Genomic DNA, 25,292 nt, shown 5'->3' on the forward strand with positions numbered 1-25,292 from the left:
CACCCGGAAAATTTCACCCAACATCCTTGACTGCTGTAAAAGTTGAAGGTTGACTTTACACAGCTCCTTTGCATTTTCATCTACTTATTGTGAAGGCCGCGGGGAAAAGATCAAGGAACTGGGGCTAACAGAATAACTGTATCAAAGAACCAGAATAGCCATGATAGGCTAAATGATCTCCCTATGTACCACATGATTCTGTCGTTTGATGTTGGTTGGTGTCGCAAATATATTTGCCCTCTCTTATTTTGATCACGTGTCCTCAATAAATGTTCTTCTACTCTTGGTCCTGTGGGGTAATGGGGCCATAATTTCCATGGAGCGGCAATCATAGTTGGAATGCAACTCTGCTTCTAATTACTTGCATTAAAATGCAGCCACACCTTTCTCGCCCAATCCTCTGACTTGGGTTGTGTGAGAAAAGTGCAGCGCAACGGATTCCTGAGGCCTTCAGGTCCAATAGAGTCAGACAGAAGCCACACTATTTTTTTTAACAATGTTAGCCGCCACCCCCCCTCCAATAAAGCAGGTAAGTTTAAAGGTCCAGCCACTTTGAGAAGTCGGGTGTAAGGTAAGTAGGCAGGATGGCTGGGGGTTGGGAGGGGCAGGGGCTAGGATAAGGGAGGTCAAGTGGTCAGTGGGGGATTTGGGTGGCCAGTGGGGGTGTCAGATGGTGAGGGGTGGTGGTCGGGTGGTCAGTGGAGGGGTGGTGGTTGATCAGGGCAGTTGGGGGTTGCAAGGGCAGTTGGAGGAGGATGGAGGCACGGTCAGGGGGTTGGAGTGATGGTCAAGGGAGTGGGCATTAGACAGGTGGTCAGAAGGATAGTCGGGGGGCCCATCAGGGGCTGGAAGGGAAGTCAGGGGTTGGGGTGTGGTCTTGGGTTTGGGAGGGTAGTTTGGGGGCTGGGGGTTTGTTGGGAGGTTGGGAGGATAGTTGGGGTGGACAGGAGCATAGTCAGTGAGAAATGGGGGTATTTGGGGGGGTGGGGGGGTCCCGTAGGGGTTGTGGGTAGTCAGGCAGGGGTCGGGGATGTCCCATTAGCTGTCGGGAGGGTTGTTGGGAGGTCTAGTGGAGGGGTCTGGGGGCGTGAGTAAGGATTGCACAGTGATTGTCCATTGGGCAATTACCCGGCAGTGAGAACCATCCGATACTCTGATTTAAATCGGAAACTTTGGAAGGTTCTGACTGTCTTACAAGAATAGTTGCCCAGGAATTAGAAGTGGTATTAATTTTTTGAAATTTTTCTGGGTAACTATTCCTGTAAGACAGTCTGAACCATCTGAAGTTTGCAATTTAAATCAGAGTATCGGATGGTTCCCAGTGCAGGGCAAATGCCCAGTGGAAGTCTGAACTTCCCGGGTGATCGTCATGCAATCCTTAGGTGGGGACTTCTGGTGCCAGGGGTGGGGAACGGACCCTCGGCCCATCTTTGCATACCTCCCGGGTACAATGCCCCGGAGATTGGAAGTTATGGGACAATATTTAAATGGGAATTCATTCTCCCAATTTCATTCTGGCTCCTGCTTAAACCAGTTTAAATAAATGGTTATGCGCTCTCCGTTGAAAGAGTGGGCAGAGAAATACGCAAGCGTTTTAAGCATTTATCTGCTGCTTTGCCAACAGCAATTTCCATCCTTTTGTACATTAGTAAATTGTAATGGTGCCTCTGACATTTCTGACCTAAGACTGAACATCGCAGCACAATTGTTAACCTCAGCTTTGGCTGTCATGGCATTTACAGTCCATGGTCTGTTAATCCTCCTCCCGCTGCTTTATACCCACTTGGACCTAGGAACAGAATCTACTGCACCGACTCCTTCTCCGCCTCCCTTTGCTTCCTGCCACCTTCAACCCCAGGCTCCCTCCATTCTTCCAGCTCCAGTAAATGGTTGCTCTGTCTCTGGGCGAGCTGGTCAGTCTTATCTGCTTCTTCTTTTCTTTCTGATGCCTCCTTCTTTTTCCTGTCTCCATTGCAAGCCCAGCTTCAGACCTCGCTCCTGCCCTGCAGCCCCCTCAGGCTGATCAGACCACATTGTTAGGTTTACCAGACATCTGCTCCCTGGTTGTTTTAAGTGGGCAGATGGAGTCAGATTGGCATGAGTTGAGAATTTAAAATGTTTTGAGCAAAATTTCCAAGCTCCACTAAATCTGGAAGTGACGCAGACAGGGCCTGAATATACCCGTACCAGCCAGTTTCCCAATCCCATTCCCAGTGCTGACCATTTTAGGGGAGGTGAGTTTAAGCCCAGCAGGGCTGCCCATCCCCATGAAGTGGGCATCTATTTAGGCTTATTGGAGCCTTGTAAGGACAGTAAGGACAGGTGGACTGGGAGTTTCCAGTCAGCATCCAGTTTCCTAAATCTATGGGGACGATGGGGACCAGCTTAATTTCCTGGAGGTAGGCACCCAGTTGCAGGTTGTGGGGGTGATGGCAGGGAGGGGGTGGTGATGTAGAGCTTCAAGCAGGCCCACAGGCTCTCCCTGCCTGCCTGGGTGTGAATGCAACCAGAGACCAGCCTATCGAGGGACTTTGCACACCACCCCCCCAACACACCCAAACCCGCAACTCATTATCTCTGAAGAGATGCTAGTGACCCCTGTGATCTGCAGAGACCAAATTCAAAGCAAGCTATATCAAGATCATCTGCATCTCAGAACCCAGGCTGGCCAACTGCAGACTACTAGTCTGCTAGGACGAAGAGCCCTGAAACCTTCCTTTCAAATTCTTAATTGTTGGAACATTAACAACCTCAGGAACCCAGACAAAAGGATCCACATTCTGTGTCAAAGACAAAGTGGAAAGGTGGGAATCATGTGACATGACCCCCCCGCCCCCCCCCCCCACCCAAAACAAGCTGGTGGAACCTATAATATTGCCATGTGGAGCTGCAAAGCTCAGTCTGCCATCTTTTCATCTACTGAGTAGCAGCATAGAAAAAAGAGTTCTGTCCAGGTTTGAATACCTGGCCCCATCTACACTGTCTCTACTGGAACTTCTGAACTTCTGTACCATCACCTACAAGACTGATTCATTTCCGCATGCCTACCTCATCGCGGAAATCAACAGTACTGGAAAAGGGAAGTAACCAGCATCAGTTCAGCCTGCCAACCTCTATGAAAGAATACACCATTAGACTTTGATTCTGGACTCCGGACACACGTGAAACAATAGTTCTTTACTATAAATCTTTCTTTCTCCATCCGTCTCTTTTATTGTGTGAGTGAAAAGGAGGCAACATTGCTGCCCTCCTCCTGCATTTGAGTGTGTGCAAATAAACTAAGCCTCTGAGTTCACCCTATCTCGAGTTTGCTGTGGGATTACTAATAGAAATTGGATCATACCAAAACTGAAGTGTCGTGAAACATGGCACTACTTATAAAGCGGTAAATCAAAATTAAAACAGCTTTCTGTTTACAGATGGGTGGTGAGAGGAGAAATCAGGGCTGTTTAAATTAAGCCCTCCCCCTATCTGTAACACATAAATTAAGGCAAGAAAAGGAAGGTTGTCCTTATACTGTACAATGTCTTGAAATTTAAAAAAAAAACACCAAATTTACATATGTCAGATAAAACCTACATAGTCTGCAAGAACACATTAAATGAAGCACCAAGGGATTTTGTCCCGACTAATTCTCAGTCATTAATCATCATAATGCAGTAAGAGGATATGGGGGATTGAAGTGGGCAGCAATGCATCAGTTCCCCGGGAGTCTGAGATTGAGGAGATTTTAACTCCCTGGCCATATTGCACGCACTGACACTAGCCGCCACCCAAAGCTGCCAGGAATTATGTCAACACCCATGGTTAGGAGTAGAAAGTCATGGGGAGATGGGATGGGGAGGTGACCAGTTGAAGTTGTCCCTGGAAAGATTGGAGAGCAGGCAGAGGGGAGGTTGAATTCAGCAAAAGCCACAATCAGGCAAAGGGGTAGCACACTAGGGGCAGAAAAGTGCAGGGAATCCTTGTGCACAAGGAATCTTTAAAAAGTAAAGAAAGATAAACTACCTGGGCTTTTTTGCTGCTGTTGCTAGCTTTCACTGGCAGGCCTTAGAGCCCATGGTTAAATTGATGGCACGTCCGAATGGCATCATTTGGCAGACCCCTGACAGTTTAGTTTAGGTCCCCATTTGTCTGGAGCAGCAGGGCTTCTTCCTATGTCTGATTTAAGGTAAGTTAAAATGGTGGACTATGGAAATGCTTCAGGAATGCAGAGACATATGACCACGCCTCCCCCCACCACCACCACCGCCCACCTCCTCCCCACTAATTAAATCTTCTTGTTCCTAGAACATGGCTGGGGAGGTGGAGTGAAGTTAAAATTGGGGTATATGAGCTTGTTTCTATTATTTTCAACATTAACTGGTTTTGCTGTAGTTTTGAGGTGTCACACCATTATGCTGCAAAGGACATTTTTGGCTTGTGAACGTACATAAACGCTGCCTGCTACCCTGCTAATCCCTGCTTATATAGTTGGTCAGGTTTAATAAATTCATCAAGTTACTAATAGGCTAAATACCAAACCAACTTCAGATTTTTCCTGTGCAAGCTGTGTAAACCAAACCAAGTGTTGCTACACGTGTTCAACCTCCCATGAGAACTAGACCTCACCAATTTTTGTGCTCCAGCTTTCTACAAACATATCCCATATGTTTTGAATTTCCTCTGCAGTCTCGTTTACTGGCAGCAGAAATTCCAGGCTCCAGTGTAGGCAGCACTGGTGTAATGAGAGAATGCCTTGCGGTCTCCTTTTATTCATTCGTCTCCAGTGTTCTGCTTATCATTTGTTTGAAGTAATATAATGCTTTTGCTCAATATTATGGATGCTGGGCTGCATTCACTGCAGTGATTAGATCAAAGTTATCGACTAGTTTAAGACCCCATTCTTTTTTAGTTGAAAAGCACTGAAGAGCTCTTATAGATCAGTCCAACACTCATTCTGCCATACTCCAGACGTGATAACATAGAAGTGATAGTAAAATCAATTTTGCTAACTTGGGTGTTAGCTGTGGTTCAGTGATAGCACTCTTCCCCTCCAGACCAACCAGTATTGGGTTCAACTCCCAAGCCAGGCTTGAGCACAACATCTAGATTGATACTCCAATGCAGTACTGAGAGAATGCTGCACTGCCAGAGGTGTTGTCCTTCAAACGTTTAATTGAGATCTCATCCGTCCTATTAGGTGAGTGTAAGAGATCCCGTGGGACTATTTGAAAGCAGAGCAGGGATGTTTTCTCTGGCGTCCTGGCCAATATTTATTCCGTTAAAAAAACAGATGATATGCTCAATATTATTTGTGGGACCTTGAGGTGCACAGATCGGTTGCCACACTTCCAACATTACAACAAAGACTATGAGGAGAGTTTTCTCCCCATCGGGGGTTGGGGGGGGTGGGGGCGGGGGGTGGGGGGGGGGGGGGGGGGGGGGGGGGCGTTGGATGGGAGTGGGCGGAGGCATACATACAGCTGGTCGGTACCCGCGATAGGCTGGGCACCGCGATTTTATGTTGGTGGGCCAATTAAGGCCCACCCAGCGTGATGTGCACCCGGAAGCACTGTGCGCTCCCTGTGCGGGTGGGTGAGTCTGGGTCTGCGCTCTTTCGTGCATGCACGTGAAAGAGTGCAGAAATCTCCCTGAGGCACAGAGCTGCCTCAGGGAGATTAATTTAAGTTCAAAAAAATTTAATAAAGGAAAAAAAAAAATGTTTAAGACATGTCCCCTCATGTGAAACTGTCGCATGAGCTGGGACATGTCAGTAAATTTTATTAAAATTTTTTACAAGATTTGAAAAATCTTCATGAAACCTCATCCCACCTGTGAATGAGGTTCCATGAAAAATGTGAAGGCTGCCTGGGCTCTTTGCCTGCCCGCCAACCTTAAGGTCGGACAGGCAGTTCAGTTTATTGCTTTAGTTGATAGCTAACTGGCCTTAATAGGCCTTTGACAGTTTGGCCGGCACGCAGTCAATTCAGGTGCGTGCCCGCCAAACTGTAAATCCGAATGACACATGCCCAACGTCACCACGCATCATTTTATGCCTCGGCGAGCGGGCCCTGCCCCCGCTCACCGAGCCGAAGATTCTGCCCTATAAAGCACTTTGGGGTGTCCCGAGGTTTTGAAAGGCTTAGTATAAATGCAAGTTCCTTCCTTCTCTCCGCCTTCCCTTCCCTTTGCCAGCTTAAATACACAGCATGCAAGTGAGAACGGATAACCTGTCATACCCAACACCCCCCACCGCACCCCAACCCCCACCCTAATTCCTCCCCTTTGGCACTTTCCGCAGCAAATAGAAACACAAATAGAAAATGGCAGACGATCACCACAGCCCAACTGGGTTAAAATTACAGATTATAATATTAGGCACAAATGCATCTGCATGTAGGCTATTGGCTAAGATATTATCGTAGTGGTGGTGCTGGATTAGCAATTCTAGATGTTTGAAACTTACCCTTACAAGTTGTGAAATTTGGCAGTTCATGACCAGATAAAATAACTATTAAAATCCCAACTGGTTCATTGGTATCATCCTTGCTGACTTTGTGCGCTACCTGACTGACTCTTAATCCTTTATGTAGTGATCGTAACACAATTGCTTCACAAAGGGCCCATCACTACTTTCTCAGGACATGTGGCTGTGGGCAATGCTGGTGTCAGCTGCATCCTGAGAACAAATACAGAAAACGTCTCCAGTTGTTATTTTAACAGACGTGCTAGATCATTTATAATGAGCAGGTTAATGACTCAAAAAATCGAGAGGAATTTCATATAAGCACAAAGGTTTGCTACTAAATGTATCACTCAGAAAAACTTTGTCTATAAATGTGATAAGGAATAGGATGCTAACATCTGGTACAAGGTATTGACCATCTCTGGGCTTGAAATCTCATCATTAATATCTTTTGAACTTTGTTCTTATGGCTTGTAATGTCATCTCAACATCCTCATTGTTTACTGTTCTGTCACACATGTCAAAATTTGCTGTTCCCTAATTATACTGCAAAGTGAAAGGGGATAATTTTGACTTTGGGCAGCAAGTGTAAAACAGCCAATTTCTCCTGATTTTCCCTTATATTGACTGCAAAATGCAAAAAAAAAAAACTCCCCAATTATTCTTTTCACAGCTGTGGCTTCTCTGTGAAACCGAGTGCATTCATTTTCTATATTCCAGTCAGTTGTCATTGATCTGTTGAGCTGATGATATAAAGTTATTGAATGGGAATAAAGAAGCCCTGCTAGAATTCCATAGAGCTTTGGTGAGGCTACATCTGGAGCGTGTAGTTTTTGGCCCCATATTTAAGAAAGGATATACTTACATTGGAGGTGGTACAGCAAAGGTTCACTAAATTGGTCCCTGGGGTGAGCGGGTTGCCCTATGGTGAAAGGTTGAGTAAATTGGGCTTATATTTTCTGGTGTTTAGGAGAATGAGAGGCATTGAAATCATTGGAACAGACACAATTCCGAAGGAGCTTAAGAGGGTAGATGCTGAGAGATTGTTTCTGCTGGCCAGGGAATCTAAAATATACAGGTACATCTCAGGATAAGGGGCTGATCATTTAGGACTGAGGTGAGGAGAAATTACTTCACTCAAAGGGTTGTGAATCTTTGGAATTCTCTACTTCAGAGGGTTGTAAATGCTGTATTGTAGAATACATTTATGGCTGGGATGGACAGATTTTTGGTCTTTCAGGGAATCAAGGGATATGGGGAGTAGGCAGGAAAGTGGATTTAATACCCAAGATCAGCCATGATCGTATTGAATGTCAGAGCAGGTTCGACATTTCTTGTGTTCTTGCGATTAAAGCACATGATACAGAGCAGGCTGAAAATGTGCAGAGACATAATGATGGCTCTTTGCAGTGAGGACCTGAGACACAATGCCAAACCTCAGTGCATGCAAGGTAGGAGTGCACATGATTGTGTTTAAGGAAAGCTAGAGTGTATTTCATGTGTGAGTATCAGGGTTCAGTTAATTTTAGGTCATTTAAGCTTTGCTTTCATGATTTATGACTTCATCCAAACCCTAGAAATCTATTTTTTTGTAATATTCACCAACAATGTTTATTCTATGTAACTGACTGCAAACAAAATGTGTAATTTCCCTTATTGGAATTTGGTATTCAGTCCAACCATAACAAAATTTAGTCATTTGGCTCTTTGTGCCACATGGTTACACTAACAGCACCCAACGAAACAACAGAATAGTGCACTGTCGGCTTCATAGCTGGCAATGTATTTTACATTGATTTTCTTTACATAATAAATATTTATATGCTATGTATTTTATGATACAAAGGTTGGGTATACTGCTTTCTCACCTCCATTAGCAAATATCTGAGCAAAGTAGAACTTGCCGCAGACAAGTTGTATTTGAATGCATACTACATACAATTTACAGCACAGGAACATGCTATTTGGCCCATGCCAGGTTTTATGCCTCACACGAGCCAACTCTCACTTCCATCATTTACCATGGGAAAGGATGTTTTACGTTGCAGTCTGTGCCATGACAGATCGGCCTGTCTGCCATTCTCCTGCCTTTTGCTGTTAATGAAGCAACTGATATTCTTACGAGCCACCAGAGCTGTGGCTGTGCTGCTTTGTCCGTGAAGCAGAAAGCGGCCGTGACATTCCAGTCGATGTGAAAATGCTGTAGTCACGGCATCAGCAGAAAGTGACATCATAATGTCACAAGTGGGAGTCACCGCTTATATCCGATGACATCGAGATGATGTGCTGTACTCATACTGCCAACAGAACGACATATTTACTGGCCAGAGGAAGCCCAGTGGAATTTTAAAAAGGGCTTTTCACTCCACCTGTGTTAAAATTTAAAGCAACAGCCCATTTAGCTTTCAGGCACTAGAGTTGTAAAACCTCTTCATGTGTTGGAGCTTGTAGTACAAGGTCAACATAATGTTTCCCCAATTTGTTAAAGAAACACGCAAGTTGAGTGAAAAAGATCATGCGGTTAGAAATTAGCAAAAATAAAGCCAGATTTGAGGAAGAGATAAGCTTTCCGACAGTGACGTGCTTCCTTGTGACTGTTGAATGATGTGCCCGTAGTATGTCATCTTCTTCATCAGAATCAGCCTAAGCTTTCTCTTCTGCTGGACTTGGAATCCAGAGGCCTTAACAAAGGATACAGGTTCAAGTCCCACCACAACAACTGAGGATTTTAAATTCAATTAATGAAATCAAATCTGGACTGAAAAAGACTAGTATCAGTAAAGATAACTATGAAACTACTGGATTATCATAAAAACTCAACTGGTTCATTAGCGTCCCTTTGGGGAGGAAATGTGACTAGTCTGACCCATATGTGACTCCAGGCTCACAATAATGTGGTTGACTCTTAACTGCCCTCTTAGTTTGTCTATAGTAAGGCAGTCAGTTGTATTCAGGAAGGTGGTTGACCATCACTTTCTCAAAGGTAATTAGGGATGAGTAATAAATGCTGGTCTTACTAGGGTACATATGGGTTAAAAAAAGGGGATCCTCCTACTAATTGTTGGGGTATTATTTAACAGTTTTAGTTTATTCTTTTCCCTCAGTGTTTTGTAAACCAGGTCAAGATTACTCCTATTTAATGAATAACCAACATTTTTCAAAATCGTTTTGCTCGTAATGTGTTTTGATTGACAAGAACAGAAATAACAAGCCTGTTTGCTGGCATGGTGCCTTGTTGAAAATAACAATGGGAGATTAAATTATATCATTGTAAACCTGATTCTGAACCCTAAATTCACATCTAAAGGAAATTCTGGATCTGTAGCTCCTTGCATTTTCACCCCTTAGCAACTGAACAGAAAATAATATTCAGAGCATGAACAAATAACAATAATCAAAATAAAAACTGTTGAAAATTATATAAAAGACCAATAATAAAGGCGAGATGTTTCTGTAGTGTTGCTTGGCATTTCTAAAGATGATGACAGTGCTAAAACTATTGATGCTATATTTATCCATGTGAAGTTATCTCCAATGGTAGTCTCAATCAGCTCTCATTTGGAACTTGTGACTGCCAACAATTCAGCTATTGTAAAATTGTTAATGTGGAATACCCCAGATGGTGCATTTCAATAAGGCCATCACATAATATCACAATGCAGGGAAATCAATTTGATTTTCACATTCCTACTTAAGGACTATAGCATTCAATTTTGTACAGGCCATGCAGATTGCAGTAAAGCAGAATACTGATCAAATGTTCTTTGATCAACATGTGTTCAGTGTTCGGTGAAGGCAAGGTTTCCCAATTAGTTTAAATCAAAATCTATAAACAGGCATGACCAAACCAATTAAAATACCCTCCAGTTTGATGTCCTTCCAGTTATTTTCCAACATGGGTCTATTTTTGGACACATGTTTCTCATTTCTTTCCTTATTTTTTTAAAGCCCACCTGGGTTTACATTTTTCACAAATGATCCCTGGGCATCACATAAATCTCCACCATTCACCTTGTAGGGGGCTCTCTTTAAACCATTGAACACAGCATAAGCAGGCATTACCCTGATATTGGTCCAAGTGGTATTAAAGTTGCTGATACTGAAGAAAGTATGGATAATAAAAGATCAGGTAATGAGTCATCCTAGCAAAAGATCCACAGCAGCTGGTTATATTGGCTGAGGTTTGGGAAGGTGTATTTGCCAATGGGAACAGTGCTATGGTTATGGTCCAAGAGCAGCAACTTAGAGGCTGGAAGATTAAATTTAGCTAATGCCAGAAAATGACAATGGTGGTTGCTGGATTATTATGAAGACTTAACTAATTTTTATAATGCCCATTGGAGTGGAGCCTGTCTTGTGTAACTTCGGTCCAATTTGTGGCTGACACTTCATAAGCCAATTAATCGTAAACACAATGAGATACAGTTGTGCCTTCGGCGAAATCACAAGACGAGTGGTATCACATCAGCTGTCCATCACACTTGCAGCCCAATATTCATTTCTAATAGAGCTGAATGTCAGGCAGACGATGTGATACTGTCTGCTTTTTTTGTACTACTCTATTGGCAAAATAGGATTGGTAAAATTCTATCCAAATTGCCCAGGAAGAAGTCTCACTGCCACATTCTGAGGGCCACTAAAGATACCAATAAATGTGATTTGCCAGTGTCGCAAGCACCCTCAGAACAAATTATATTTTAAAAAAACTCTAGGAATGGGGTGTGGACCAGAAGAACAGCGGAGAAAAAAACATAAAACGAGGAATTGGAAATAAAAAGAAGAAAAAAATAAACAATTTTCATGTTATATTATTCAGCGAGTGCAGTCTGATTTACTTTTCTGCTCACATGTTTTCTCCTTTTAGCCCATCTTTCCTGACTGCACTGATTTATACCAGCACAGGTCCAGAGGCAGTGCTAGTTCTTCATCTAAGTAGCCAGCTTTTAAATGTGATGCTGCAGGGGGACGATTGGCAGACTCTTTGATTGTGGGAGGGCATGATAGCCAGTGCCAGGACAAAAGTGATCTGATACGGAAATAACAACACTACTCCTCATGTTTTTCCTGCATCAAAAGTGTTTTGCAGAAAGATGGACCTGAGCAAAATAGCCCTGAACACTATACAATCATCAGCAAACATCTCCACTATCCCTTATGATAGAGGGAAAGTCACTGATGAAATAGCTGAAGGTGGTTGGACCTAGGAGACTGTCGTGAGGAACTCCTGCAGCAATATACTGGGGCTGAGATGATTGACCACAAGCATTTTCATCTGTGCTAGGTATGGCCCCAACCTTGGTGAGTTTCCCTCCCCAATTCCCATTGACTTTGATTTTACTAGGGCTCATTGATGTTACACAATCTTTAGTACCCATAGTGCTGTTATACATTGGCCAGAGGCTCCCTATCTTATGGGGCTTTGAGGCCAACACAGCACTTGATATTGGGAAGAATATCAAGGAATCAGGATTGTATTATCAGCCGCAATTTTTTTAATGTACAAAATTGGATTTAAATGTTTCCCAATTAATTTCAAGAGTGATGGGAAGCCTGTTCAGTAAAGTTCATAAGTGCATAAGAAATGGGAGCAGGAGAAAGCCATACACCCCTTTGATCCATCTCTGCCATTCAATAAGATTATTATTTCAACATCAATTCCACTTTCCTGACCTATCCCCATACATCTTGGCAACCAACCACTCTATGTGGGGGGGAATGAACATTTAAATATGATCAGGAGATTCTGTGCCTCATGGTCACACAGTTTATGAAATGTAACAACTTTCAGCCGAGTTTTCCAAGTGTCAGATAACCCATCAGCTTCCTCAAGTTGAGAACTTGGTGGGTTCAGGAGGCTAAGTGCCTTTGCACTACCGCCTGGATCCAGGTGTCTTCCTTGAGGAACCTCCACAATAGGGTTCCTCTCCACAGTGACCTCTCCGATCCCTTTCCAGGCTCCAATCATCCCTTCATCTGTAGGTCCCACCCCTGCACCACCACCAGTCCCAGCACCCTCTCACGAAAACATACTTTATGCCAAATAATGATTTTAATCCATCAGCTGGAAAATCAATCTGAACATTTAAAAATTGAGACTTTTCAAAACACAGACTTAAATGTGTGACTTGAGCTCGCAACAAGAATGGCTACTCAATTTGCATCACTATACTTTCCACATTGCAACCAACTGAGATGGGGACACCACTTCTGTAAAGACCCATCAAGGATAATGGCCTCAGGAGAATATGAGAGAGCCACATATCCTGCCCCTATCAACAAGGCATCAAGACATTCACCTGGGATATGCAATGGCGGGCGGTGTTCCCAGACATGAATTTATCAAGCTACAATGGAAATACACTTTAAATCCAATCATTTGAATAATGGCTGGCTGGAAAAGAGGATTCCTAGACATGAACTGATTGAATTAGATGGGGGAATACCCTAGTGATGAGCATGTTTGAATCACAGGGTGACAGTCATGTGACAGGTCCACTCTTTGTGCGTTTAAACTTCTCCATTCTCTGCAGTAAGAGGACAGCAGCTGAGACGCTGATGAGAGAAGACAAGTGGGGTCCCTCCCTCCTCCCTCTCTCTCCAACCCATCTTGCAAGCTTCGAACCCTGTTTTCTGTCCGTGACCTTCCAGGGATGCCCCTACTGCAGACAGAGACATCTTAAAAGAATTCAACTCAACACTACCGTCTCCAGGAAAACAGCCAAATCAGCTGTCTATATCTTTAAATCAGAAGCATCAGGACTACTGAAGGAAAGTAACAAGACCACCAAATTCAGCCTGAAGCTAGCAGATCACCGAGCTACAGACTGTACATTCCTTTTATTTCACTGGACTCTAAGTTGACAAATCCAACCTTTCCCACTCTGTAACCTGTTGGTGCGTGCTTGTGAACTTCGAGTGTGTGTGTATGTGTGTGTGTGTGTGTGTGTGCGCGAGAGTCGTAGCATATTTTATTATTTTACTTAGATTGGTTTAAGTATAATAAAGCTCACTTCTTGCTTTGTTAAACTCAAGAAAATCTGTCCAATTGGTTATTTTATGATCATAATGTGTGAACAGTTAAACACTGAATTCGTAAGTATATCCTTTTCAAAAAAGACATTTTGCGGTCAAATGAGAAGGTAAACAGGAGAGCCATTCGACCCCTCCTCACCTGACTGTAACACCCACCACACTGAGGCCTCTGATTCTCCCAACCCTGTACCCTTTGGCTTCCCCTCTACTCAGACACCTGACCTCCATCTCATGCCCCACCCCTACGCCGGGATCAGAGGCCCTCAACAACCCCATCCCTCCACCGATCGCTCCCCCTTCAGTCACCTCCTCCCAATCGACTCTGCCACCCCATCCCAAACACAACCCTCTGACTCCACTCGATCCCCTCCCTTCCCCACCCCCTATTCATGGCATGGAATGACCTGCTGGTACAATCATCAGTAACCGGTGCCCTGAGCGTGGGGCAATCCCGAATTGTGGGGTCCCCACTGACTTTCTGGCTGTGCAGCGAGTCAGGCCAGTAAAAATTCTTTGCTAAATCTTCACCATTGACTAAAATATTTGGACTGACTTGAAATAATAAACTATCCTTCATTTATTAATGAAAGGATAAGGTTGGTTCAAACAACACCGATAACTTTCACTGGATCTAGGAAAATAAATGAATGATGTTAACATTATCAAAGTTAGCACAATATGTTTGAGGTTTCATACATTATCAAAATAAGTGGTCTGCACAGACTATCAGAATGAAAGTTGGTGGTTTGAAATTGCAGAATCCCAAATGAATAGCCTGAGAGACTTTGGTCTACCGGAAGATAATTACAAGCTGATACACTTTGTCTCCCTCCTGTCTACTGGCCACATGTAACTTAGTGCCATGGGCCATTAACAGCAACCACCCACAAGGTTAATGTCACTCATCTACTGGCATGGCAACCAGTATATTTTAACAGATCTTTGAACTGACAGATGTGAATTATGGCAGAAAGATCTGGGTTATATCTGAATATAATGTCCAGGTTTTCGTTCAGGTTTCTTTCTGTTGAAGGATAATAAAAGAAGTAATGTTCAACAGATGAATTTAACTGACAGAATAAAGGCTGGAACTCCTCAGATTGCATCCTAACACAAGCTGCAGCTATGTTCTTTGAAAGTGAACCTTTGTATTTTATAAATCTTGCTCGGAACAAACTCCCCCCCCCCACCCCTAATTGCTGAGTAGGTAAACCTCCCCACCAAGTATCTTGTCTGGGCTAAGAATTTTAGTCATGAAGAAAGATTGTGTAGCCTGGGATTGTTTTTGTTTGAACAGAGGAGGCTGAGGGGGGATCCAATTGAAGTGCATAATATTATGAGGAGTCTGGATAGAGTGAATAGGAAGGCCCTAGGCCCCATGATTGAAGACTCCATAACTAGGGAGAAAAGATTTAGGCTAGGAGATTGGAGGTTTAGTTGGAATTTGAGAGGAAATGTTTCCCCCCTGAGGGTGGTAGGGATCCAGGACTCAATGATTGAAAGGGTGGTGGAGTCAGAAACCCTCATAACATTTAAAAAGTCAGTGTAAACTTGAAGTGTAAACACCTGTAAACCTTTGGACCAAGAGATTGAATGTGAGATTAGTCCGGATGGCACCCTCTCGGCTATCAAGAACACAATGGGCCGAAAGTCCTCCTTCAGTTCTGAAACAATTTCTATGATTTTACGATTCTATTTTAAAACAAAACCACACACACCAGGAAATCCAAGGTTTGATTTCCGGTCCGAGCTGATCTTAATGGTGGTATGTTTTACATTTGACCCTGTGACAACAAAGTCGGAAATGGGAATAGAAACCAGTCAGGGACATTCCCACATGACCAAAACCAGCCTTACCACACCCCCAGCCCCCCAACCATGCCACCCCCACCACCACCCCCCCACCCCTACACCCCCCACCCTCACACCCCCACCCCCACCACCACCCCACTGCTCATTGATTCCAATCAAGTGAATCCTTTTGGGCCACCCACCAACTCTTTGGAACTCTCCCTCCACAAAGTTATTTTCCTCTCCATCTCTCCCCATCTTTCAACACCTCCTCAGATCCAGCAAGAACTGAGATCTTATTTGTCCATACAGCATTGCTCTTTTCTACACTGGGCAGTGAATTTACCAACTGTTTGCAGCTCTGGCCTCCTATGCATCCCTTCACTGCCTTTGACTTACCATTTGTGGCACAGACTTCGCTCACTTCAGACCTACTCTTTGGAATCCTGTCACTAAGCCTCTCTTCCAATGGAGAGAGGGTAGCAAATTGGAGTGGAGGCAGAAGAGCTTCTTGCATGATGAGTAGGCTCAAGGGCCCATATGGCCAACTCCCGCTGCTATTTCTTAGGTTATATTCTTATGTTCGTCGCCATCTCTCTCCACCTTCGAAGCCTCCTTAGAATCTATTCCTCTGACTGAACTTACAGTTACCACATCCCATCCTCCTCTAACTCACCACCTTCTGGGATCAACATCTGTTTCCATTACCCTGATGTGTGAAAGCACCTTGGAACATTTTCTAACATTCAAACTACTGTAAAAAATGCAAACGTTTAGAGTGTAAATCTGCTATAGTGTCTCAAGAGTGACTTTACCAGATGAGAGAGCCCTTAACCAGCTGTGGGATGACAGTACATGTAATATAGAGATGTGTGCTTCAGGTGACATTGGCCATACACGTGTGAAAGGAATTCAGATAAAAGCAATTGAGCAACAGAGTTATAAAAAGTTGATTTAGACTAGTGACCATGCAGAAGAATGGTTAGTTTGTTCCCCCCTAATTCCCCTATAAATGAAATGGAGATGGTTTAGACAGATGAAGGGGTTCATTTATATAAGAATAAATGCTAGTCTGCAAATCCCATAGACAGACTTAGCCATGGGTGTATGATGTTGCCTCAGATCTTTATTCAAAGCAGAAATTTATTTCTAGTATAACTGAATATAAATTAAGATTGCTTTCATGAAGTGATAGCATTCACCAAACAAATCTACAAACATTATACATAAACACAAAGTTCAAATTAATCTCTACTTGGTGCATTATTTGCAAATAAAATGGTAAATATCATAGTTCATTTTAATTCTAAGATTTTACCTTAGCTAAGGGTTAGAATGATTGGCACAGTGTAAAATACCAGTACTGTGGATCACTGGTGCCTCTATATTTAAATATTGCCTGGAGAAATCAACAACTAGTCTAACTGCAGTCACAAAAGACATCATTTGACCCCAAAACAATAAAATTTATTGGGATATATAAGTCAGAACATAAGATATGCAGCAAGCTTAGTTTAAGATATGCAGCACCTCACACCAACTCAGCAGCAGCTTCCAACTTGCTCTGGGGTCGTCCCCACCCAAAACAGGGCCATATCTGTCGATCAGGCTGACTTCTGGGAGGTAATCCTGTAGACAAAAAGACTCACCCCTCTAGTATTAAAAACATCGGAACAGGAATCCGGCTTTCCTGTTCAAACTCTTCCACGTCCTCCCCGCTTATGAAACCTGCTCCAATCAATAGCAGGACCTGCTTGTTGAGTGAGGATCCTTTCATCTGATTTGGCGAAGAGCCTCACTCACAGAAGTCATGTAGAGGGTGCTGTGTTGAATCAGGCACTGGAAAAGAGCAAGTCTCTATTCAAAAGTCTGCAAAATCTTTGCAGGTAGATGTCAGCGAAGTGAATAGCAAAACACAATTCCTTCATCTGACCACAAATCTGGAGCAATATCATTTTTGCGTAGTCAATGTCTTAATATATATACATAGTACAATTACATTTACAGGTACGTATGCAGCAAAGAAACATTTACAGATTGCTTGCAGAGGCATATGTGTGGAAAGGTTTGTGTATAGGGGTATGGTGCAAACTATATGAGTATGGATGTGTGTATAGCAAAGAGATATTTTTGTACCAAAAGCAAAAAACTATTGATGCCAAAAACATGAAATAAAATATGCTGGAAATGCTCAGCAGTTCTGGCAGCATCTCTGGAGAGAGAAACAGTGTTAATATTTCAGGTCTGTGATCTTATACCAGAACTGAAATTTTTATAACCAGCTCCTTCGAGTAAGTTTGGTTTAAAGCAGAAACATTTTTGGAAGCTGCTGTGAGCCAATTGAATTGAAATATGAAATCAGCAGAACAAATTCAGTGCATCAAAGGGAAATATTTTCAAATAGACCTGACTCCTTTATTTATTCACTCTTGAAGATGTTCTGAAGATGCACAGCAGAAACTCACCAAGCCTCCTTAGACAGCACTTTCCAAAACCATGACCACTACCATCTAGAAGGACAAGGGCACCAGACACATGGGGACACCACCACTCAGAAGTTCCCTTCCAAGCCACTCACCATCCTGACTTCCCAGAATTAACAAACAGTAGAAACTGGGAAATAAGAATACTGATCTAAACTGGTCTTGTATGCCTTAAAATGGAACAGTAGTAAAAACTGGGGAATAAGAGTACTAGCCTGAACTGTTTTTTCCCTTCTGGGTTGGAAATGTATCACCGTTCCTTCACTGTCTCTGGGTCAATATCCTGGAACTCTCTCCCTAACAGCACTGTGGATGTACCTACACCACATGGGCTGCGGCAGTTCAAAACTCACCACCACCTTCTCAAGGGCAATTAGGGGTGAGCAATAAATGTTGGCCTAGCCAGCGATGCCCACATCCCACAAATGAATAAAAGAAAAAGGTTTCCCACATCCTTAGTTTTGTTTAATCAAAACCAGTGACCTTACTATCAATTGGCTTGTTATCCAGTTAATCTTCCATTCTCTTAAATACCGCCCATTGCACAGTGGTGTCAGGTTCCTGACAAATGTAACCATAACAATGTCATTAATCTTATGTAGCTATTGAGGTGTTGCAGTGAGCAAAAGGCTCCTTTGATTAGAAGCTGTGATTAATTAACTTGAAGGCCTGACATTAGGCACTCATCACACTTCTTATTTCCTTATACCATGTATCAACATATCAGCAACACCATCTACGACTGGAGTCAATTCAATTTCGACTTAACAGCTGCTGATTTTTTGTGCTTTCAAGTAGGGGCTCTTAGTAATGGAAATGGAATATTTTCTCTTTTGATGCCTGCCACATTGGCATCAAGCATGATAGCCCACGTATAGCACAGCCAGTTAGAGTCAAAGATGCCTCAGGTTGGTGCCCAAGCCCAACCTCAGGGGGATTCTATTTGCCACTCAGGTGTGCCATTCCCATTTGTCATACCCTCCACCCTTGAAGTAAATCTTCTTAAATGCTTAAGGGCAAAATGCTCACCACATTTGAAATTACATATTTGTAGTGAAATCTTCTGCACATCTGGAGTCTGTGAATCTTTCTCAACCTTCTAAAAGCAGATCACAGACATGTGACTGGACTTGTAGCTTCAATGGAGTAGAATACCATTAATGATTACCAAACTACTACCCATGTATTGTATAATTCAAGTTTCTGAGGTGTGGTTTTCATTTAGGTTGCATCCAAACTAGCTCCTATTTTAAAATTGATTAAACTGAGTATTTTTCTGTTTGTTAATACACGTTTAGATGCTGTAAAATTATATTTTCTCTCGTAACATATATTCTGATACAGATACAGCTTCAGTAAAAAGATCAGTTTGATTTTAGAAATGAATGACATGGATTGTAAACCATAATAAACCAGGATTGCATCTGCAAATGAATTAGATATGATCATGTACAATAATATACTTCAGTTTGGCACACTTTTCAGTTGCAACCATTCCAAGGCAATTGCTCAGCTCACAAGCAATGTCTATAAAAAGTTTCAGCAAGAAACGATAAGAAGGTATTTCATGGTTCTATAATAGAATCTATAACATTTGTTTACAATTTCTTTATAACTTATGTTTTCAGTGTTTAAAGTTTCCAAATTGGACAAGATGCTTGTATACAAGCATGAACACAGATGTATTTCGTGTTAAATTGCACAACATGATCACAACAGCTATTGGAAGCTCTCCAAAAAATCATTTTAAATCTTAGAATTGCTTGATGACACAAGACGGTTGTCCATCAGGTTTGTCTTCCTGGTAGTCATATGATGCATGGCGTTATTGACCCAACATATTTAAAATTCTAAGTGGCGAGAATGAAAGAGATGCCCTGTTACTGTTGCATTCTCTAAAGTGCTTACTGTAAAGTATGAGCAATCAAGTCATGAGAGCCAACTTGTTTCAATCAAGACATCAATCAAATTAGATACTCAAGTAACCCATTGACAACAGGCCAGTTGTTGCCAGAATAATGTAATGAACTCTCAGGCACTCAAAGTTGATAGCTGATCTCCTCTTCTGGGGAGGGATTGAATATCGTCCAGCCAGTTCTGATGTAGAATACTACTTGTACAATAAATTCTATCCACAACACATCTAATGCCAAATTTAATTCTACTACAGCTGGCAAAATACATTTAATACAAATTAGTCACCAATCCAGAAATGAGTCAACTCATAAATTCAATGCGTTTTTGCAAATTGTTTTCATTAATGCCAATGAGTTCATCGAGCAGCTGAACCATCCAGACTAGGAGGGTCGCAGGTTCAATCCTCTGTCTGTGTTATATTGACTGAACTCAGCTATAATTAGACTCAGGCCTCTTAGGTTGGGGAAGGGAGAATTCACCTTGGTTTTAAGGATTGCCCAGAGATTGCTGCTAGAATGTCTGTGGGCACTCAGCAAACCTTCTACAGGTGGCAGCTGGACCAAGCAAGATCGGAAGGGATGATAAATGGATGTGTTTCGGGTTGGCAGGATGTGGGTACTGGTGAGCTCCAGCCATGTGTACTGGCAGTTCTTTTGTTTTCCATTTATATAAAACCACTTGGCATAGATGCAAATTAGGACAAAAATTTAGGAGACTCACTGAGAACATGGACTATTGAGCAGAGTGGGAGGTAGGTGCAGCTGTAAAGTAATACATTTTGTGAAAAAGATCAGTGAAAAGTTGCACATTCTAACTGTAAGGATCTTTGGAGGAGCAGGGAGATCAAGTGGCAGGGTTTTTGGGTCAGTGGGTGGGTGTGATCGGCAAGTCCAGGACCAGCCGGGGCATGGACTACCGACCATGATCGGCCCCCAACTATGATTTTACGCTGGCTGGCCAATTAACGGCCAGCCAGCGAGACGTGCACACTGAGAAACTCAGCGCTGCCAGGGTGGGGGGCTGGAGGAGGCTGGGCGCTGACGTCAGCGTGGGCGCAGGCGAGCGCTGACAGAAAACTCCCTGAAGGCAGAGAGCTGCCTCAGGGAGCTGAAGACCTGAAAAGCATTAAATAATGGTTTTAACATCAAGAAAAAAAAACATCTAAGCATCACAATCAGACGCCTGAACGTATACAATGATTAAAAAATGCAGTCCATAGATTTTTCTTTTTCTTTCATTTAGTAACAGAAACCTCATCCCGCCCGTGGATGAGGTTTCATGAAAAATGCAAAGTCCGCCTGGCCGATTCGCCCGTCCGCCTACCGTTAAGGTTGGACGGACCACAAAAAAAATCGGATACAATTGCTCCTTTAATAAACTTAATTGGCCCCTTAATTGTCACTGGCCGTGCTTCCGACTTGAGCACACGCCCGCCAACCGAAACATCACCAAACGGTGTCTGGTGAGCGCCCTGCGATTTCACATCTGATCGGGTGGGGCGCGCGCCCTCCTGATCGGTGTCAAATCCTGCCCTAGGAGTGCAGGCGTGTGGACTGGGTAAGCAGAAGAGGCCGATAAAAGCTAATGTGATATGGACCTGGATCTTCCGAGAAGCAGCAATCGTCTTTCGATTGTCGCCGCAACTGCGGCTGCAGTTTAAATGTGGCGCCCGGCATGGGGCAGCAACGAGGTAACGATGTGGCGGGCAAGTCGGAGTCCGCCCACCAGCCATCCAACGTGTTTCCCGTGACTGCATAATTTATGAGGCGGGACTGGGCTGCAATGGCATGAAAATTCACCATTGCGGCCGGCGGGTAAAACATCTTTTTTCATGCCCGCTACTGCACTTGGTGCAATTTTGAGACGATTCCGCCCAGCGTCTTATGATGTAGATAGAAAACGGCAAGGACTGTGCAATACTTGCCACCCGGTTGCAGTTTTCGAGCGATCTGCAATAAGGTGAACAGTGCTGTACTCAATGAGCATTTCAATGCCTAACAGAGAAAATCCACCTTGGATAAACTCCCTCTCCTGTTATCTGGGGTTAAAGGATTTAAAACAAGAAGCAACAACACAAATCCACCAAGTGCTAATGTGGTAGAGGAGGATATCGCTTGCGTATTCCATACTACAAGGCTTTTTAATCTCAACTGTGGCAGATGTGGCTCAGTAATCCCATGCCTGCCTCAAGGTCAAGAGGTCGTGTGTTCATAATCCCATTCCAGAAACTTGAACACAAAATTTAGGCTACAAAGCTCAACTGCTCTGGAAAACAAAATTAGTTTTTGTTAGTAGATTAGATTAAAATCATCCCACTATTTTTGTGCAATTGGAATATCTTCACCTATCTATGTATATATAGACCCAGATCTTCCAGTCTCTGGAACCTGTGCCTGCGATCCAAGACCCTGCAGAAGTCCTGACCTGCTGACCTCTGTGGGAAGCAGACTGGAAATTTGAACTTCTGACTGAAAAATCCCCCCCTCCCTGGGACCCTCTGCAAAAGTCTTTGACTCTGAGTTAGAGTCAGAGATTTCTTACCGATGTAATTGCCTGGATCGTTACTCTTAACCACAAAACTGACCCCCCCACACCCCCAATCACTCAAACTGACCCCACCAACCCACCCCTTGACTAACACCACCCCCCGATCTCTGAGTAATACCCGAACTAATCATGCTAACCCCTGACCACTTGACTACACCCTGATCTGACCCAACGACCCTTCCCAACCATACTAACCCCTGATCACCCCACTATACCATCCCCCCACCACCCGTATTGCCCTGACCACCCCACCTCACTGAGCTGACCGGACTGGCCCCTGATTTATCTACCCCTCCTGACCCAAGCAACTGACCCACCTCCTCACTCATCCACCTTCCTTCCTGCCCACCTGCCATCTACCTATCTACTATCCTAACCACCTACCCAGCTACCTCCCAACCACCTGCGACACTTACTCAAAGAAGCTGGCTTGCTGCTGCACGCCCAGGGGACCATACACAAAGTGAAGTGCCACACCTACTAGGCGCACAATAAGGTGTAGCAACAGCCCTGGCACTGGCTCCTTGATCCCCATGATCTCCGGCTGAAAACGTGGGGCCAACAAGGTAGCTACCCTGCCAGAATTGGAGGCTAGATGACTCATGTAGACCCTACCTCACCACTCCAGGAGCCACATAACTTTGTCTCCTGGAATGGTATGGGCTTCCTACAGGAAGCACACCGCATACTTCCCATCCCTGAGGACCAAGAAGAGCTGGAACCTGCGCTGTATGTCCCTGCTGCCATGGACGTGGAGGCTGGCTATGGCAGTCTTCATTGTCAGAAGTATGTGCTACCACCGCCATGCCTAGTGTAAGAAGCAGAGGACTATTTAATCCTTTCTCTCCTTCAGGAGCCTAGCAAGAAACGTGTGGGCCCTCTTCTCAGCATTCCCAACAAGCCCAGGGGCTTTTAGGGCCTTGCAGGTACACCAGAACACAAGGAGAAAAGAATACCACTGGTCCAGGGCCGACTGGACCCTGTCTTGGCTACCGCGATTACTTGCTAAAAAATCCTAGAGTTTCTCTATAGGGATGAGGGGAGAATCGGTGGGGGGCACCAGGAGATCCACCAGCTCACCCGACAATGACTCTAACTCGTCCCCACCGAAACCCCATCCTCCTCCATGTCATCACCTCCAGCTTCCAACCCCTGCCCCGTATTGAGTATGGGGGCTAGTCCGGAGCTGCCAGTTGACTCTGCCTCCAACTCGATCCCACCCACAGGATCAAGAGCAGAGAGGTCCTCTCTGGTCTCCCCTTGGGGATATGGGCCAAAGGGTGGTGGTGGCTTAGAGTGCCTCTTCCTCTCAGGCACCGGGTCGCCCAGAGAGTCTGGAAAAAGCTCCAGACCTAGGGCAGAGGCACCCGACGCTAAAGGCTGGGAGGGAGTGGGGAGGCCTGCCTCACCACCTCCACCCGATGACCCAGCTTTTGGGGTCATGAAGGGACTGCCGCAGTCCCCTGGCGGGCCAGGTGGCATCTCATGGGTGCAAGGTGGGTCGGGGTGGGGCACTACCGCAAGAACGATACCCTCACCCCAACTCCTGAGGGGCCCTGCTCAGGGGGCTGCAGCAAGGGGTCGGGGAATTGGGCTCCCCCTAGAGGGCAGAACAGGACGTGCGGGGCGGAGACGCCACCACCTCATCACTGGGGTAGGGGGCACATCCGACCTCACAAGTCGCGAGGTCTTCCCCCTCCGAAGGATAGCGTCTCTTCCGGGGTAGGCCGAGGCCTGGATGGAGACCTCCAACTGCGAGGACCCCGCTGCCTCGTCCAGCTCTCCCTGGCGTTCTGCCCTCTGGGGTTTTGGCTGGTCTATCTTTTGTAGGACAACCACCAGCTCTGGGTCACACGCCCCATCGCCGCTGGACCCAGGGGCCTGCGCAGGGACGATGCTGGGCCCAGCACATGTCGCTGAGTCACACATGGGCCTGAGAGCATGCGCAGGCATGTTGCCAGGGCTGGATGATGTTTTTACCCCCAAGCCGGTGTTTTCGGGTGTCTGGGGATCAGGGTGGGTTTGGGGGTTTGGGGGGTCTGGCGGGGAGGTGGGGGAGGTGGGGGAGGTGGGGGGGGTGGGGGGGGCGGGGGGGGGGGGGCGTATCCAGTGCCAGGTCTTCCTCCGGACCTTCTTATGGGAGAGGGTCTCTCCCCCGGCCTCTCCTGCAGCTGAGACGGTGGTGGCTGCCGGCGGCACATCCCCTTGCGAGGAAGATGGAATGGTGGCGGGGGGAGGAGTGGCAGCGGGGGGGAGGAGTGGTGGCGGGGGGAGGAGCGGTGGCGGGGGCAGGAGTGGCGGTGGGGGGGCAGGGGGAGGAGTGGTGGTGGGGGGGGATGAGTGGTGGCGGGGGGGCAGGGGGAGGAGTGGTGGCGGGGGGAGGAGCGGTGGCGGGGGGAGGAGTGGTGGCGGGGGGGAGGAGCGGGGGCGGGCGGAGGAGTGGTGGCGGGGGGCGGGGGGAGGAGTGGTGGCGGGGGGAGGAGCGGTGGCGGGGGGAGGAGCGGCGGCAGGGGGAGGAGTGGTGGTGGGGGGCGGGGGGAGGAGCGGCGGTGCCAGCCGCGGCTGCCTGGATGGTGTTGGCGGCCTTGGAGGCGGGGCAGTTCCTATGGACGTGCCCTACCTCCTTGCAGGCCTGGCACCGCACGCCATCCACAGCCCAGAAGACTCTGTAGGCGGCCCCCTCATATTCCACAGTAAACCCCGCACCCCACCCCACCCCTTGTATATTATTCCCGGGCCAGGCAGAAGAAAACCTGGCGCTTGAAGGGGTAGACGTGGCAGAGGGTTGCATCCTTGAGGCCGAGCGGGATCGGTGCAACCCCTGACCTAACCTCCCCCAGTTAATGGAGGTGGGGGACGAGGAGCTCACTGGGGACAAAGGACGGGACATTGGAAATTATGATCCGCTGGCCGGTGACCTCCAAGGGAGCCAATTTTCTAGGGCTAGATGCACCACCCTCTATGACCTCAGGTTTTGCCGTACATTTTGGAGGCGGCAACTATGGCTGAGGGGCCGAAGTCCCCAGCTATGTCCCTGACCCACTGCCTCAATCGTCATTTCGGGGTGGGTGTAG

This window comes from Carcharodon carcharias, chromosome 12 (genome assembly GCF_017639515.1).
Source record: "Carcharodon carcharias isolate sCarCar2 chromosome 12, sCarCar2.pri, whole genome shotgun sequence".
Taxonomy (NCBI): Eukaryota; Metazoa; Chordata; class Chondrichthyes; order Lamniformes; family Lamnidae; genus Carcharodon; species Carcharodon carcharias.